Raw genomic sequence first — 15490 nt, 5'->3', positions numbered from 1 at the left:
CTATAAGAAAAAGAACAGTGAAAGTCTGAAATGGCTATCAAGGGCACTTTGCACTGACAAACTATTACCTCAGCAGCAGCAGGAATACTGCTGGGATGCATTGTCCTGTGTCTAAAGGCCCATGAACAGTCAAACATGAACATGATGGTGGGGAAAGGAGCAGGGCATTTTATTTCTGTCAGTTTTGACACTTTGTCTCAGCGATGGCTTCTAAAAGTGATTAATCTCCTTTCCTGAGCTCCTCGCCATGGGCTGGGAAAAGACAGCAGAAAAAGGAACACAGGAACAGCATTTAGGAAAACAGGTTATTTTCTTGGCTTTGTTTAATGGGAGGAGATGAGACTGCTGCACTTGCTGTTTCACAGGCTTGTACAAGACCCAGATGAATCAGAACTGAAGGCATACAGAGAAGGCCCAGTTTTTCAGTGTGTTCACAGCAACTTGTACTAATGCACCCTACTGACTTCAGAGGCATTAATCACTGCATGTAGAGAACATAGAAGCATAACCAAAGCATTATTATTCTTTCTCTGCTGCTTTGCCCATGTACATACATGATTTCATTAGCGATTACTGCCACTGGGCAAAGATTGTAGATACCAGTTATACAACCCAGCCATTACTTTAAAAAAACCAGGGAACAATGAACTGCACCTATGGGTCAAGCTTAATGTAAAACCCGTAAAAGTTGTGGTAAGCATCTTTCTCAGAGTTACAGTGGTAGCTATACTGATTTATATAAGCTGTAAGCAACACTGGAAACTGTGTGTAGATTTCTGGGCAGCACCCAAGAGCATGCAGCCATCTCAGCAACCTCCAAGTCCAGTGGTTTAACCATTTTTCCCAATTGCAAACTTCATAATACTTTTCTGCAGAAAGATACGTCGCTGTACAGTAGCTTTAAATCTACTGACAGTAATTTTTACAGTCTCCTTAGCAAAACAAGCCTAACAAAGAAACAGTCCACAGATGTCCCAAGGTTTGTAAGCCACTGATTGAAAAATTACTCCAATGAACTGTGTTCCCATTGCACCAACAGAAGAGTTCTTTAGCTGCTGTAGAATTCATAATGTGTACCAGTTTTACCAAAAAAATAAACAAAAGAACTCTAGTCATTTCAACAGTCTAGATTGAAGCCTTTTTTTCCTGGGACAAAAAACTTCTAATCATCCAGTTTCCCCTAGAGTTGTGCCAGAACCCTCACATCAGGCCTAAGCATTGGGTTACACCACATGTATAGCAAAGAGCAAACTGAACTTCTAGAAGCAGTCAGATCTGACACATAAGGAAGCAGCAGAATAAAATTCTATGAATCATGCTCATCCTTTGCTGTTTTGACACATTACAGGAGGAAATGTGAGAGTTGCCTAGGGGAATTTCTAAATCCTTCGATTGTCTTCCCTTCTAATAGCACAAATCCATCATAACACAAAGCTTGAGTATGGGGATTGCTTTTGCTGTGAAATTGAATGTTATTATTTTATTGCAACACCATTTCCAGATACCATCACTTTGCTGGAGCCATTTTCATTTTTACTGCTTACAGAGCTGGACATACGCACAAGCACCAGTAGTTTTATTCTGTTAAAAATCCCCACTGGTGCAGTGAGTTGAAAAAACAGCATCCAGCATCTACAGTGGAAAGATCAAGTGAAAGGTATCTAACACATTAGCTGGAGAAAATCTGTGCAAAAAATTTTTAGTCTGTGCCATACTGGTATAGAAATGTTACCTGAGGATTACTTCTTGTCCTGAAGAGGGGGAAAAAAACTCAGGGGAAAAAGCTGGATGCATCAGCATAGCACAGACAGTCAAGTAGTACCAAATTAACATTCAGGAGACCTTAGTTCAGTGTTCAGGCATTCTGAGGCCTTCAGAAAAATCATTTCAGGTCTGTATATATTATGTCCCTATCTGTAGAGTGAATTGAACTTGGCCTCTCCGTTAGAAACTTTTCCAATTGCATAGTAAGACCTAAGGGCATAAATAAATCTTCTGTAAGAAATAAGGGTTTCAGAGGAGCCTTATTCTAATTGTGATAGTCCTTGCTTATCTAGATGCAGAATAATGAAGCATCTTATTATTGTCAGAGGTTATCACTACTTCAGTTTCTGGTGCTTTGCTTCCAAAATATAATCTAATTTGTCTATCTCTGTCTACAGAGGTAAGGAGTTTCCATGCTACTGAAAACTCAACCACCTTTGTGAGGCCCAGAACACCAAGGTCTTTCCTCACATAATCCTCATGTATCCTCATGAAAGCGTAAAATGTATCCCACCACAATGCCAAAAAACCCTTTTGTATACAGCAGCAGTTTTTGATCAGTTTTATGAGTACAACTTTCAGTCCTTCTAGCAAGCTATATTGAAGCAATGGAATCCAGCAGGTTTCTCAGAAATTTCCTTAGTAACTTGCAAAGAAGAGGAACGGGTGAGTTGGCTGGCAGTATAGTAGGGTAGGCTCAGAAAGCGTACATTTTTTTGTTTACTGCTTACTGTAAACCCCCAACCGAACAAAACAGAAAAGGTATTGGAGAACTTGTCCTGAGCACTTAGGAACATGCAACCCTTCCACCTTCTCAGACTTTTTCACAATTCCTTTCTTGTCAGAGGTGTGTCAGCAACATTGCATCCTCAAATGTGGCCTTACTCACTTGAGTCTTTGCCATGTGAAGTCCTGTGCTTTAACATGTTGTGAAGAACAGCGGCATTGATTTAACTTTCCTTTCTACATTATCAACTTTTGCCATTATCATGACTGACAGTGCAATTGCATCTCTTCCTACTATGTATATAAGAAATATTCTCTGTAAAAAGACTTGGGAAGGTAGGTCATGGCATAAACATACTCTTGTAAATGATTCCTTCAAGCTTCTCTTACCGTCTCCAAAACTAACATACATGACAAAATCCTAGACCCTTGTAGCATACAATGAAAACATTGAAGCCACCTGGACTGTAACAGTGGAACTCAGTGTCTTTACAACTTCCTTCAAGTCTTTGGAGAAAATGTACATTTTCTGCTATAACAACTTGCAATTAAAGGGCAGTCACTAGGCAGCATGAGTTTTCAGTTAAGATTTAGCCCTGCTACCTCTTTCCTTGTTAACAAAATTACCTCTTCCTGCAAACAGTATGTATCCACTTCAGTAATGGTCCCAGAAATTAAACACTCAGAAGTACAGAAAGTGTTGCAAGAATATATATAACTGTGCAGCTCAACTCAAACTGTCTTGCTGTATACTCTCAATATTACCTTTAATTATGTGATCACAGGCTTTATTTTCACCCACATCTTACCTCTTCCTATTTAATTGCTTCCTGACTCAACATCATTTCTCTTACCCATGTCTTTCAGTTGCTTCCTTCTTCTCAGCTTTTTCATTTCAGTCTTACACCTCTTGCTCTGTTAGTTCTGAGCTCACTGCTGAATGTCTAATTTCCCTTCAGCCAATCAAGTCCCAGTCCAAGTCCAACAATATTGCATTTCTCCTTCTTTATCCTCGTCCACTTACAGCCCAGCCAGCTGTTGTACTCCCCATTATACCCACCAGCTGTTAGGAACCATCATGTAAGACCAGAAAGCCATCCACTTCTCTTTGCTTAAACCCAGCTCCTTTCCAGATCAGTCTCCAGCACTCATTTTCTTCAGAATCTCCTTCACATTTTATCTGATAACACTTTGCCCCCTCATCTTCCACCTGCCTGCTTCCCTTCCTCTCAGTCTCTCCCAGTCCTTAATCTACACCTGAATTCCAAGTTTGGTTTTTTTTGTTTGGTTTTGGTTTTTTTTTGTGTGGGTTTTTTTGTGTTTGTTTTTTTTTTTTTTTCCTTTTGCAGCATACAGTACACATTCTTTTTCCTTACTTTCTGAAGGTGAGCTCAGTGAAAATGAAGGAGAGAGTAGTTTTCTGCTTTCAGATCTGGCACCTTATTCCACATTTGGACTTACTGAGAGGGAACATCAGGGTCTGTCCTAGCAGTCAGTGACTGACTTAATGTATGTGCCTTCTCACTGTATTTGGTTGTAAGGGGATAGAGCAAAGCCCCTCTGCTCATTGAAGGAGAATGTTACATGAGGCAGTATAAATCATTGAGGTGTTTAGGAGTTCAGGGTGGAGAAAGCCGACTGAACATACGTAAGGTACCATTTTTAACAACAGGCAGGTCTACAAGCTTTGTGGGTGTAATACATACATTTTACTTAGAAAGCAAAGAGGTGCTAGAAGAGAAGCAACACTTTCTGAGAGGAAGAATTAGTGGACGTATCCAAAAGTAAAAAAACGGACTTATCAGTTCATTGATTTTTTTTTTTCCTACTCCTTCCCCCATTTTGTTCTGCCTGGTGAAAAGTGTTGAATTGTTTCTTATACCTCTTCCGTGCGTTTTCACATCTCTTCTGCCTCTCCTCTGTTAAGGAGAAAAAAACAACCTCACAACTACCCTTATCTTATTTCAGTAGCTGCCTTGAAAATCTACTGTTTTGCTAGATGTCAGGCTACATAAACTTGCCCAAGGTTGCTGCAGGTGTATTGTGCTCAGCAGGTCAAAAGGGCATGTCAGTGCCATGACTGACTCTCATTGAACGGCCCAGAAGACCCATCAGATTACCCCTTGCAGTTTGCCTCCTTTTTTACTGATGCCAATATTATTCCAGGTTTCAGCCTTGCTATTGGAAATAGCCAGACATCTGGTTAGCTCATTGTTTTAGTACTGTGAAACAGTTTAGAGTTTGTAATAGATTTATAGAAATAAAAACCATTCTGTGGCTTTAGGATCCATGGTTTGACCCTGGAAAGAATTACAAATAAAAGGCTGAAGTTATGCCTCTGGGATACAGTGGATTACTGAGAAGTTGAACCAACTAGTTTTCGTAAGAACTGGCCATTTTTACCAAATGTAAGTGTTGCATATTAATTTCCAGGTATTTGTCCAAGATGGACAGAGGTGAAGAAAGGCTGTATTTTAAGAAAGGGCTATCACTACTGCTAGGCACAGAATTGGACTGCAGACAATGTGAAGCTACTCAGGGCTTCAAGAATTGCTAGAAGGAGCTCATATGCTCAGTAAACTACTCCTGGGAGCACAGCCATTCTAAAGTTGTTGAGAAATGCCAAAGGAGCTTGATAGTCTTAGGTTTAAGCAGAGGCCAGTTAGGTCCAATTTACTGGGTAAGCTAAAGAAAACACACCTTACTTTCCACCTGAGAGATCTGAATGGAAGCATCTTTTCATATTATATTGAAATGAAGTCTGTTTTCATGGAAAATGGTAGCAAAATAGTTAAATCCTGCCTGAAGCAAGAGATGAAAAGAGAAAGCATGGGAAACGAGATCACTAATGCAAAGAAGACCCACAATAATAGCACATACAATTGTACCAATCTAACAAATAAACAGAGAGTAGTGTAAGATTCTTTTTATTAGACTGATTCATAAGGAACACATGACTTGCAAAGCCATTCAAATTACTTTTTGTCCAGCCTGGCTGGACAGAGAAGACTTTGTGGCTTTGTAAGCCAATTGTGAGGTTTTACTACTCTCTGGCACCATGAAGACATTCAGGATCCTGAGACTTTTGTATCACATGAAACTGAGTAATGTGAAGGCGCATATTCTTAGTTTCAGCAAAAGCACAGGTAACAAACTACTCATTCCTATTTTTGTTGTTGCAGCAGCATAGATGTAAAGTATTCCACACATTTGTCATGCTAAGAAGTGGAAGATAGGATTGTTCTTCATTTCTAGACTCCAAAATAAAAAGATTCAGGTTAGCTGTATTCCTAACAGTAGAAGCTGGTCATGTATTCAAGGCAAAAATAACTCAAAGAAAAAGAATCACAGTTATAAGGGACAAAAATACATCACCAGAGCTTACACAGTCTCAACAGGAGCTAAAGCATATTATACCCAGCCTCCATCAACTCAGTCTCCAGGGAGGGTATTCTTCAATTCTTTTTATATGAACATACTGTTGAGGCCCATGCAGTAAAACTCCTAGCGCAGAGAAACCACAAGAATGTAACTTGATACTGAGACACCCATTAAGACTGTCTAAATACAATCTTAATCAGATTGTTTCCCATCATGCAAAGATCCATGTAAAGTTTTCTACACTCCATAATTTAGTAATTGTCTCCTTGCTTCTTGTTACTTCTCCCTCTACTCCAGGAAAATGCTGATCATTTGCAACACTACTTCCTTCTGCCACTCAATCCTTCCTCTGGAGTGCCTCCATGCAGTACGATTCCATAGATCTCTACGTTCATCGTTGCTCTTCCATCCTCAGAATATTTGATTGCTCTTGCAGGGCCATGGCTCCTAGATAATAGCTGAAAAGTTTGAGAGTTTGTTCTGTTCCATGTTTAATTTAACTAAAAAGGATTTGTGTATTCTTGGCCATCAGCAAGAAACTGTCTTGCAGGTCAGATTTTCAACAAAAACATTCCTGTGTCCATCCACTGTGCGTGGGCTGAGAGGTAGAGGGAGGAAGGAAGACTCAGAAGGGACAAAATGGTTTTGACAGCACCAGAATTTGTACAGCGTCTAAAGGTGTGGTTACGTTTCAGTCTGTCTCCAAAAATTTGTATTGAAAAAATTATTTTAAATTCAAGTACAAAGGATTTTCCCCCCTTACATTAGAAATGCAAGTGAATGAAGGTGTTTTATTTTTGAGCCACTATATTGGATTCTTTTTTGGTTAAATCCTCTGCATTCTGGTATCATATAAGTTCACTTCAGGAACTAAATAGATTTGGGTTGGTAAGTAAGCTAAAATTGTTTCTTGGATATACAGTATTTCATAATGTGTATTAACTGGTGTGGCATGCTGCTAAGACAAACCTTGCTTCCTAAGAAATTTCAAGATGATAGCAGAAGGGTTCTGTCATCTGAACTAGGACAGCAGTGCTCTTGTTGAGAGCATATTACTAGCTCTTCCACCAGTTCCGAGTTTTGCAAATAAATAGAGTCTCCCAGGGAGATGATAGCAACACAAACCCAGACCTGGCACAAATCTTCTGGGCCCTCCTAGCAAAGGTACCACACTCATTATTCAAAGCACAAGGCTTCTCATCCTCCCCAGGCAGATAGCGGAAGAGCACGGGAGGTCAGGAAGTGCCTGCAAAGGAGGTCATGATTGCTGTCCTACCTTTTATCTTGCTGTTGAAAGATTCACTTTTGACATTTTATTGAAGACAGCCCTTGTGCAACCTCTCCCCTTTTTTCCTTTGCACACCACTTGATGTCAGCTAATCTTTGCTTATTAGATAAAGGGGGAAGATGTTTATTCACCACAGTAGCAGCTATGCAGACAGGCTCAAGACCTGTCACAAACACAGTAAGGTCTGTGTTTAACCTTACACTGATAGAAAACATAGTGTCACAAGATAAATGTCAATGAAAGTGGTGCTGAAGGCTGATCCTATTTATTATGGGAAGTGAACAGTGTTATCAAAGCTGCCAGGTATAGAAGAGTCATTTAGTACAGACAACTTCAGTATCTTTGAAAGGAATAAAATGAAAAGAACCCATTCAATTATTGCCAGGAATGACCCTTTACCCTCCCCCAAGACAATTATTTTAAGTGCTGGAAGGAGAGGAAATAGCTTATTATTTTAAGTGGCTTGAATTGCTTTCCATCCCTCCCAGATCTACTGGGAAAATATTTAACATGGAATAAATACAGTGGAATCAATAGTCTTCCTGTTGTCAGCTTTTAACAGTAACTTCACTAACACTTATGGCCAGGGATCAAGGGGTAAAAAAAATTCCTAGGCTGATTTATTTCCTGCCTAGATAGGTCAAGCACACCAAAACTGTAGCACATTCCCAACTTAGTTACATGCAATTTTCAGCTGAAGATCTTAATTTTATACCCTTGTTAAGTATAAACAAACTGATGGCAAACACCAGTGTCTATTAACATCAACCGAAATAACCTTCTCTGTCAGTGATGGTCTTTGGTTTCATGTGAAGTGGAGATCTATTCCAACTGTAGTAAGCATGCAGCACGCCTCCAATCTCATTTCAGCCTCAGCACAGTGGCTCTGTGCCACCATCCAGCCAGCAAGTTCAACCAGGGTAGTCTGTAGGTCTGTCCCAATGACCCCATCAACCTAATTTTGCCTGTTTGTCTCAACCTCAGTCCTTGACTGATCCCTAGCCCCAATAGTCAGCCCTAAAATGCTCTCAGCTATTCTGTTTGCCATTTTGGATGCAGGTCTAGCAGCATGATTTGCTCTGAACCCAAACACGTCCAAAATGTAGATTTTAGCCTGTGGGATGTTTTCAGCTGCTAAACCAATTTCTGCTAATCCAAATTCTGGCTGCCAAACCAGCAGATCAGTCATTGCTGGTTTGAGCCCTCATCTCATAATAAACTAGCGACTCCTGGCAGTCCCTATGGCTTTTATAATTTGATTTATTTCTTTTAATATTGATTTTATTTAATATTTTTTCTTTAGACAGACAACCTTAATCCAGATTAGCAAACCTGTTCCAGACATTATCTATACCCTAGCACCCACTTTCCTACAAAGCATCCCTTAAAGCCATGCACTTTAACAAGTACTCAGCAATCCCAGTCAGGACCACAGTGACCTATATTTAAATGCCTCTTAATGACCATAGCTACCTACCCTTCCCTGTCACCTTCACTAACAGTTATAGTACTGTACACAATTACTCAGTCTGAGCAAAGTCTCTAGTTACAGCACTGGCTGCAGATGTACAGCTCAGGCAAGTAATCCTCATTTCGTGCAGTCCATTACCAGTGTCCACCCCCATACCCTGAGCAGGTGTGACCCTGCTAGACTTAGCCTATCAACAGTAATCTGGAATTACATACACATGCACTGTGATACCTCCATTGCTTTACCTTAGCTGATGGTGCTTGCATAGCCTAGACCTAGAATTAGGTAGTTAAGACAAGCCACAGTGAGCATTAAACTTATCTAAGCAGCCCCATGAAGCCTAACTTTCTAACTCCAGCTGATCCCCTCCTACTGGCTTGAATTGGTTAATCCATAGCTTGCCTTAGTTAGGCAAATAAGAAGATTAATAGCTGCTGATGACAGCAGTTATCTAGCAGGGCCTGTAGCCTAAATCACCTCTCCTGGTGTTTCCTGATCCTAATTAAACTCTGCCTGCCTCCAGAGAAGAGCCAGATTGCAGCCTGATGAGGTGACTAAGCCTAAAGATCAGGTGATCACATTTAGGTTTGATTTCAGGCTAAGGTTAATTGCATCCAGCTGATTGTTACCACCACAGACAGAAATTTTGCCAGGTGGCTCTGGATGGGTCTGTGAAGTCTTAAATATGGCCAGATATATTAAGCCTACTTTTCTTATCTTCATGAACCCTAACTGCAGTTCTTGGAGAATCTCCTAGCACCAACCTTTCCCCTAGCTGATCTGTTCTATCTTATGCTTGTTTCTCTGATAACCTGTATCTAGCAAGGTGATGTCTGAAAACAGTGATTTTAGATGGAAGAACACCATGCCTAGCCATAGTTGAAGAATGTGTCAGCCCAAATTCTAACCCTAGAATAGATTTAAGAATTTAAATTATCTTTCTGCTTTGTATGGATGTTACCCTCTGTGCTTCATGAAAAGAGGTCCAGAAGCATGGTCTATGCCAATTAATAGCCTGGGGCAGAGAGATGTGGAGGTTATACAGGCTGACTCTATGTGCTGTTTAGACATACGGAAAGCCTTTTGACTTAGGCAGTAATGGCATTTTCCTTACACAATGATAAATTCATTCAAAACCCAGGACCTTTAGGGAAGTATGTCTTCACTTAAAAATACATGGTGTTGTCAAGTAAATAGTTATGCAAGCATTTGGCTTTTGAGGCCACAAAGTATGATTCTGAAATTCTGTTTTATTTTTAACATACAGTCTTTGGTCTATAAACTCTTTTCACTGAAGTAAGTACAAGTCCAGAAGGAAATACGATACCTCATTGACTAGTTTTATGGCATCATAGATATCCTTTCAGACCCTCATTGCTATGGAGGAAGCAAAGCAGTCAAAATGCAGTCATGCTCTCGCCCTTTCCATGGTATCTTGGTCTCATTCCCCAGGCATCAGAGTCATGTCTGTGCATATCAATAGCGTACCCATCTCTCAGGGACTATCAGCAGCGTATCCCCTAGGTAGCTTCAAGTGAAAATTCAGCGCCACCAACATCGAGTGGTAGATCACAAAAATTTCCCTCTTCTCTTCCAGATGATGCATACGTGGCACAGCAAGGCAATTTTATTTGAGAGCTGCCGGACTCCAGTTGCTTCTCTGGGGTGGAAACACAACGCAAGCCAGTTGAGACACCAGAAGCTGCACCTGAAAGTGCCTGAACACAGGAGCTGAAGAGTGAATCCTCTTGTTAAAAGCGGGAAGCTGACTACGCCTCAGAAAGGGTTGGAGGGCTGCACTGGTCCCTGCAAAGCGGAGGATGCAAGGCACTGGCAGCGCAGCCCTTCCCCGGCCACAGCAGCACTCGCTCTGTGGTACTGATACCTCATGGCACGGTGGGCACCGGCCGCGGCCCCGGCCCCAGGCTCGGGGACCCTCGGCCCCTCTCGGCCCCTCCACAGCCCCGACCCTGAGGGCAGCCCTGGAAACAAGGGCTGCGCTGGCTGCTGCATCCAGCTGCCGGGGGAGGCCCGTGAACATCCACCCAGTGCTGCGCTGTTCTCCTCCTGGGATTTTAGAAGAGGCTATTGCCCACAGAAAGGGGCGATTGGAAGAGGCTGTTTCAGTTAGGGTTTGGAGCTTTTGAGAAAGTTATTAGTGGGCACGGCACACTATTTTTTGCACAAAACACGTGGATGTCAGACAACAAACAAGATTGTTTGCCATCCTGAAAAGAAGGCTGTGCTAGGGTGATAGAGTAAGAGCTACTGAACAGAAAGACCCATGCAGGAGGGAAACTGCAGCTGTTTAAATACAGGCAAATATTTCCATGATGGACTACTCATTACTCCTTTTTTAAGCATCTTCCCAAAACTTGATTAAAGCAAGCAAAACTCATTTATGTCTTAACTCTCATTTCCCTCTCTTTCTTATTATTCTTTTTTTTTCTTTTTTCTTCCTCTTTTTTTTTTCCTTTTCCCTTTTTCATTTGTCAGCAAAGCAATTAATTATCCTACTTTGGATGGAAGTTTTCAAGTCAAGACTTTCGATGAAAATATTCTTCCAGAAGGCAAAGTTTCCCCTCAAATAAGTGAAGTTCATCCACATGCAGAGGGCCTGCTTTCAGTAAGACATGACGCCAACCATCACCAGTCCTTTGAAAACTCAGATAGTGAACTGACATGATGCACAAAAGTAACTTTCCCCCTGAATGAACCAGCAATAATTACTGTCTTCCTCTGTCCCCTGTTTATGGAGTTCTCCTCTCCAGCTCTCCAATACTGGCACCACCAGTAACTCTTTGCAGGTTTCCAACCTGCAGGCTGATAACATATTTGAAAAGCAAACTCTCCCTTTTCCTGACCCATTAGCCTCCGTGCTGCTGGGCTGCATCTGAATAAGGGCTGAGAGAGGAGGCAGAACAAGAGAAGTCTTTTCACAGTAAAAGAGGGTGAACCACTGGACAACCGCCAGTCAGGCCTGGGGAGGCCCTACAGCCTCACATGACTTGAGCAAATGTGAGAGCTGAGGCTGCTGCTCTGCAGGATGTAAAATGCAAGCCCTGAGGATGATATAGGACGTGACCTTGAGATGTCAAGCTCCACAGCATTCGTGCCAGATATCCAGTATTGGTTGATTAGCAAGAACAATGTTTGAACTTTGCTTTCCATGTTGTTATCCTTCATTGACCCTCATTTCACTTCATCTCATAGCTAAGAGAACAGACTTTATTTTTCCTGCCACTTCACTAACATCTGAATGGTAAGAGCCGTAATGAACATTTATGGCTATTTGCCTCTAGATCAGAAATAGTTTTGAGGTAATTTTGTGCAGAAACAGCACTTGCTGTCTGTGATGACGCTGAAATGTGAAGTACTCTCTTCTCTGACCCCAAATCTTCACTCCTAGAAAAGACATTTTAAAAAGTCCGTTAAAGGTAATTATAACAAGCCTCAGACTGATGACAGAACATGTAGAAAAGTTACTCAAAAAGGAAACGTCATCAGTGAAATACTGTTTCAGTCTCTTTTCTGTAGTTCATGGCCTAATTTAGCCTGTTTCCAAATTATCATTGATTAATAATTACCATACAAGTTTTCAAGAATGGGTGAACAGGTCTCTCAGGCGGTGCGACTGCAATCTCTTTTGCTCGCCCTTGCAGAGAATATCACAGGGGAAAGGCACAGTGGCAAGAGCTGCATGGTGGTTCACAGGGAACCTCGTGGAACAGATGTGCTCCAAAGCATTGGGGTTATCTAGGTTACCGCCAGCACCTACACCCAAACCAAACTGAGGTAAAAATCCAGGGCAGTGTCTGCCCTTGAGTGAGTGGTGTCCAGCTGAAAAAATTGTATCTGGCCAGTTTTATGCCAGCTTGATCGTTATCAGTATCACTTTTCTGAATTCTTATTCACTTGAAGAAGTGTTCTTTTTACAGGCCCTGCTGCTGCAGCTGCTGAGTTATCCTCCCAGACTGCCAGAAGAAAAAACATTAGCAGTGCTAAAAGGACAAATTCTGATCATAAATTGCTAATGTAAAATAGCATCAGTGTTTGGTAGGCCCTCATTTTCTTCTTGCTGGTAGATGCAGGGATAAAAAAAGACAATACGACAATCACTTCTCTGTCCCTGTTAAAAATAAATAAATAAATAAATAGATTACTTTCCCCAATGGACAGCATTCACTTGCTGTTGTGAACCAGTAATTGCGGATACAAGACAGGCATGTATTGTTTCTGTTAAGGATTTGTTTTCAAAATAATGAGCCTGCAACAATTTAAATAGCATCCCAAAGAAAAAAGAACCTAGACTGCTCTTGCAATAGGAAACTGAGGGAGACAAATTAAAATACCTTTTTTTAGAAAACTGCGTTTAGGATTTGAAATGACTTTTTAGTTAAGGCGTTTTCTATTCCACGTCAGAAAAGAAGTGGGACTGTTGGGTGAAGTGACACCTTGTGGCAAGCAGCAGACCTTGCCTGCGGCAGAAGGCCCTTTGTGCACTCCCTGCTTGGGTGTGGGTGCAGCACAAGGGAATTTTACTGCCAGCAATCTTGAAGCCACGGTATAAGTAAAAATATGGTTCCTAAGAAGATGTAAAATGAAAATTTCACCTAATTTTACACGTGAGACTTTTGCTTTATGCTCATATTAAAGGCAATTGCTTAGTAAGTGCTAGCAAGGGTGATTTTTTTTTTCCATATAAATTAATAAATAAGAAGTACAGATGATCCCTGTGATCCAAAGTCCAGTTGAAATCAGCATCTTCACTTTTGATTCATGCATGACGTAATAATACAATCACTTGATACTATTTAATCTTATTTCATTCTTTGTCTTTAACTATGCTGCTCATACTGAGAATCATTCCTACATATTGATTTGTAGAAGGTGTTACAAAGAGACAAAATTCCACTTGCAGGCCTTAGGTGCAATGATATTGTCTGGAGCTACTTTTTTTCTGCTATATTATCTGGTAATCTAGGGAGAAATATTGTTTTTCCTACAAACTTCGAGCTTAATAGCCTGAGACCATTTCAGTTACAACACAACTTTCAGCTTCTAAACATTTTCTCCCCCTCCTGTCTTCTCCTTTGAGATATTTTCTTCAGAAAAATTTTCTTTAGCACAAGGCCTTTTTTCTATATCAGTAGTTTTCTCTCAACCTTTCCAAACCGAAGCAAAATAAAACCTAATACCAGTAGTAAAGAGGCGGGTTGTGTGGACAGCTTAAAATCCTCTTAGGCAGTCATCCTATCACCAGTTCAGCCTCAAATTAAGGATGTTTAATTCTGCAGCATTGCTTCTGCCTTCCTTTGCAGCTTCCTTTGCTTCAAGCAAAGGACCATGGGTCCCTGTTGTACTGAACAGGGGCACTGACTTCAGCAAGATACCAGTCCTATTCCTTGAAGAGCTCTTACTAGTTATAAAATCCAAATCCATGTTGGCTGTTTGCCAAAGGTCTTAAAGTCAGTTTCTGTGTACGTGAAAACCTAACTTACTGTAAAATTACTGTTTAGATCCCCTCCTTTGCCCCCAGCATTTGAGGGGTGAAAGGGGAAAACAGATGCACATTAATTGGAATTGGCAGTGACTTACCTTAGATACCTCTGGGCATTAATGGTGGGATTGGCAGGATGACAGAAAACAATGCACACTATGGTCTATATTTAAAAATCTACACAGAAATCAATCCAAGGTTTATTTTAGTTGGAATTGTGCTATTTTAATTTCCTCCAATGTGCAGCAAGAGGCAAATATTGTGAACGCCATTTCCCTTTCCCTTTACCATAAACCAGCACAAGAACAAAGCATCTGCTAAAGCGAGCACTTTCATTCTAAACTGGAGGTTAAATGAGATTTCAAGTTACAGTTCAGTTTTGAGACAGGAGATCCATACATTTTGCTCCAAGTTAATATTTTGAAAATAAATGTCTCAGTTTTAATCAGGCTTCCTTGACAAATTATTCTTTTGGTAGTCAAATGTTTAGATGGGAGTCATTTTTTGGACAATAAAAAATATTAAGATGACAAACTGAATACACCTCAGCAATAAATCTTGTTTTAGGAGTCATTCCAATTCTATGTCAAGATAAAGCCATCATTAACCAGTGTTGCTTAGCCCATGCACACATAAGAGAGGTGAAACTTTTGGGCTTAGAAATGCTTCTCTAAGTTATACAAATAGTTCAGCTTTGTGTTCATGCAAGTTATGATTTTACTATCCACCATTAAGGGGAAGTTAACTGGACAGCCTAATTGCCCACCAGCTTCCACTAAGTTCTCCAATCTGGCTTTGAAAATCTTTACTTTCATGTAGAAATACCAGTTTGTAAGGGAAATTTTTCCCTTGATGCTGCCTTTTTTGTAGGCAGCAAACTTACAGAGTCTTTTAAATTCCAGGATATACGGTACATTTATTGAACAAACTATGCTACATCATATAACCAACTGCCTTTGCTGTTTTCACACTAGTATCCCATTGGTGGCATAAGGTTTTCTGTTATAACCTTGTTTGCAATGCTTTTTTATTCCTTACTGGAAAATTTTGCATGTGGGAATAAAAATTCATGTTATTGGAATGTAGGGGAAGAGGGGACCTATCATTACTGTGCTGTTTCACTTCCTCTCACCTTTCTTCAAATCTTAAAGTTCACAAGGTATTTCTTCAGGTTATCTTTATCCCTCAAGGTTCTCTTCCAGTACTGTCCTAGGGGTGATGACTATCCACGCAGTGTGGTTTTGTTCATCAGCAACTCTCTTGAAAGAACTATATAAGGCTGATTCAGTCTTCATAACTCTGCTAGTAAAGGCCTACAGGGACCATATAGCCCTGGTACTTCCTTCAATACTATAGCATC

This window comes from Haliaeetus albicilla, chromosome Z (genome assembly GCF_947461875.1).
Source record: "Haliaeetus albicilla chromosome Z, bHalAlb1.1, whole genome shotgun sequence".
NCBI lineage: Eukaryota > Metazoa > Chordata > Aves > Accipitriformes > Accipitridae > Haliaeetus > Haliaeetus albicilla.
This window is presented reverse-complemented; position numbering follows the sequence as displayed.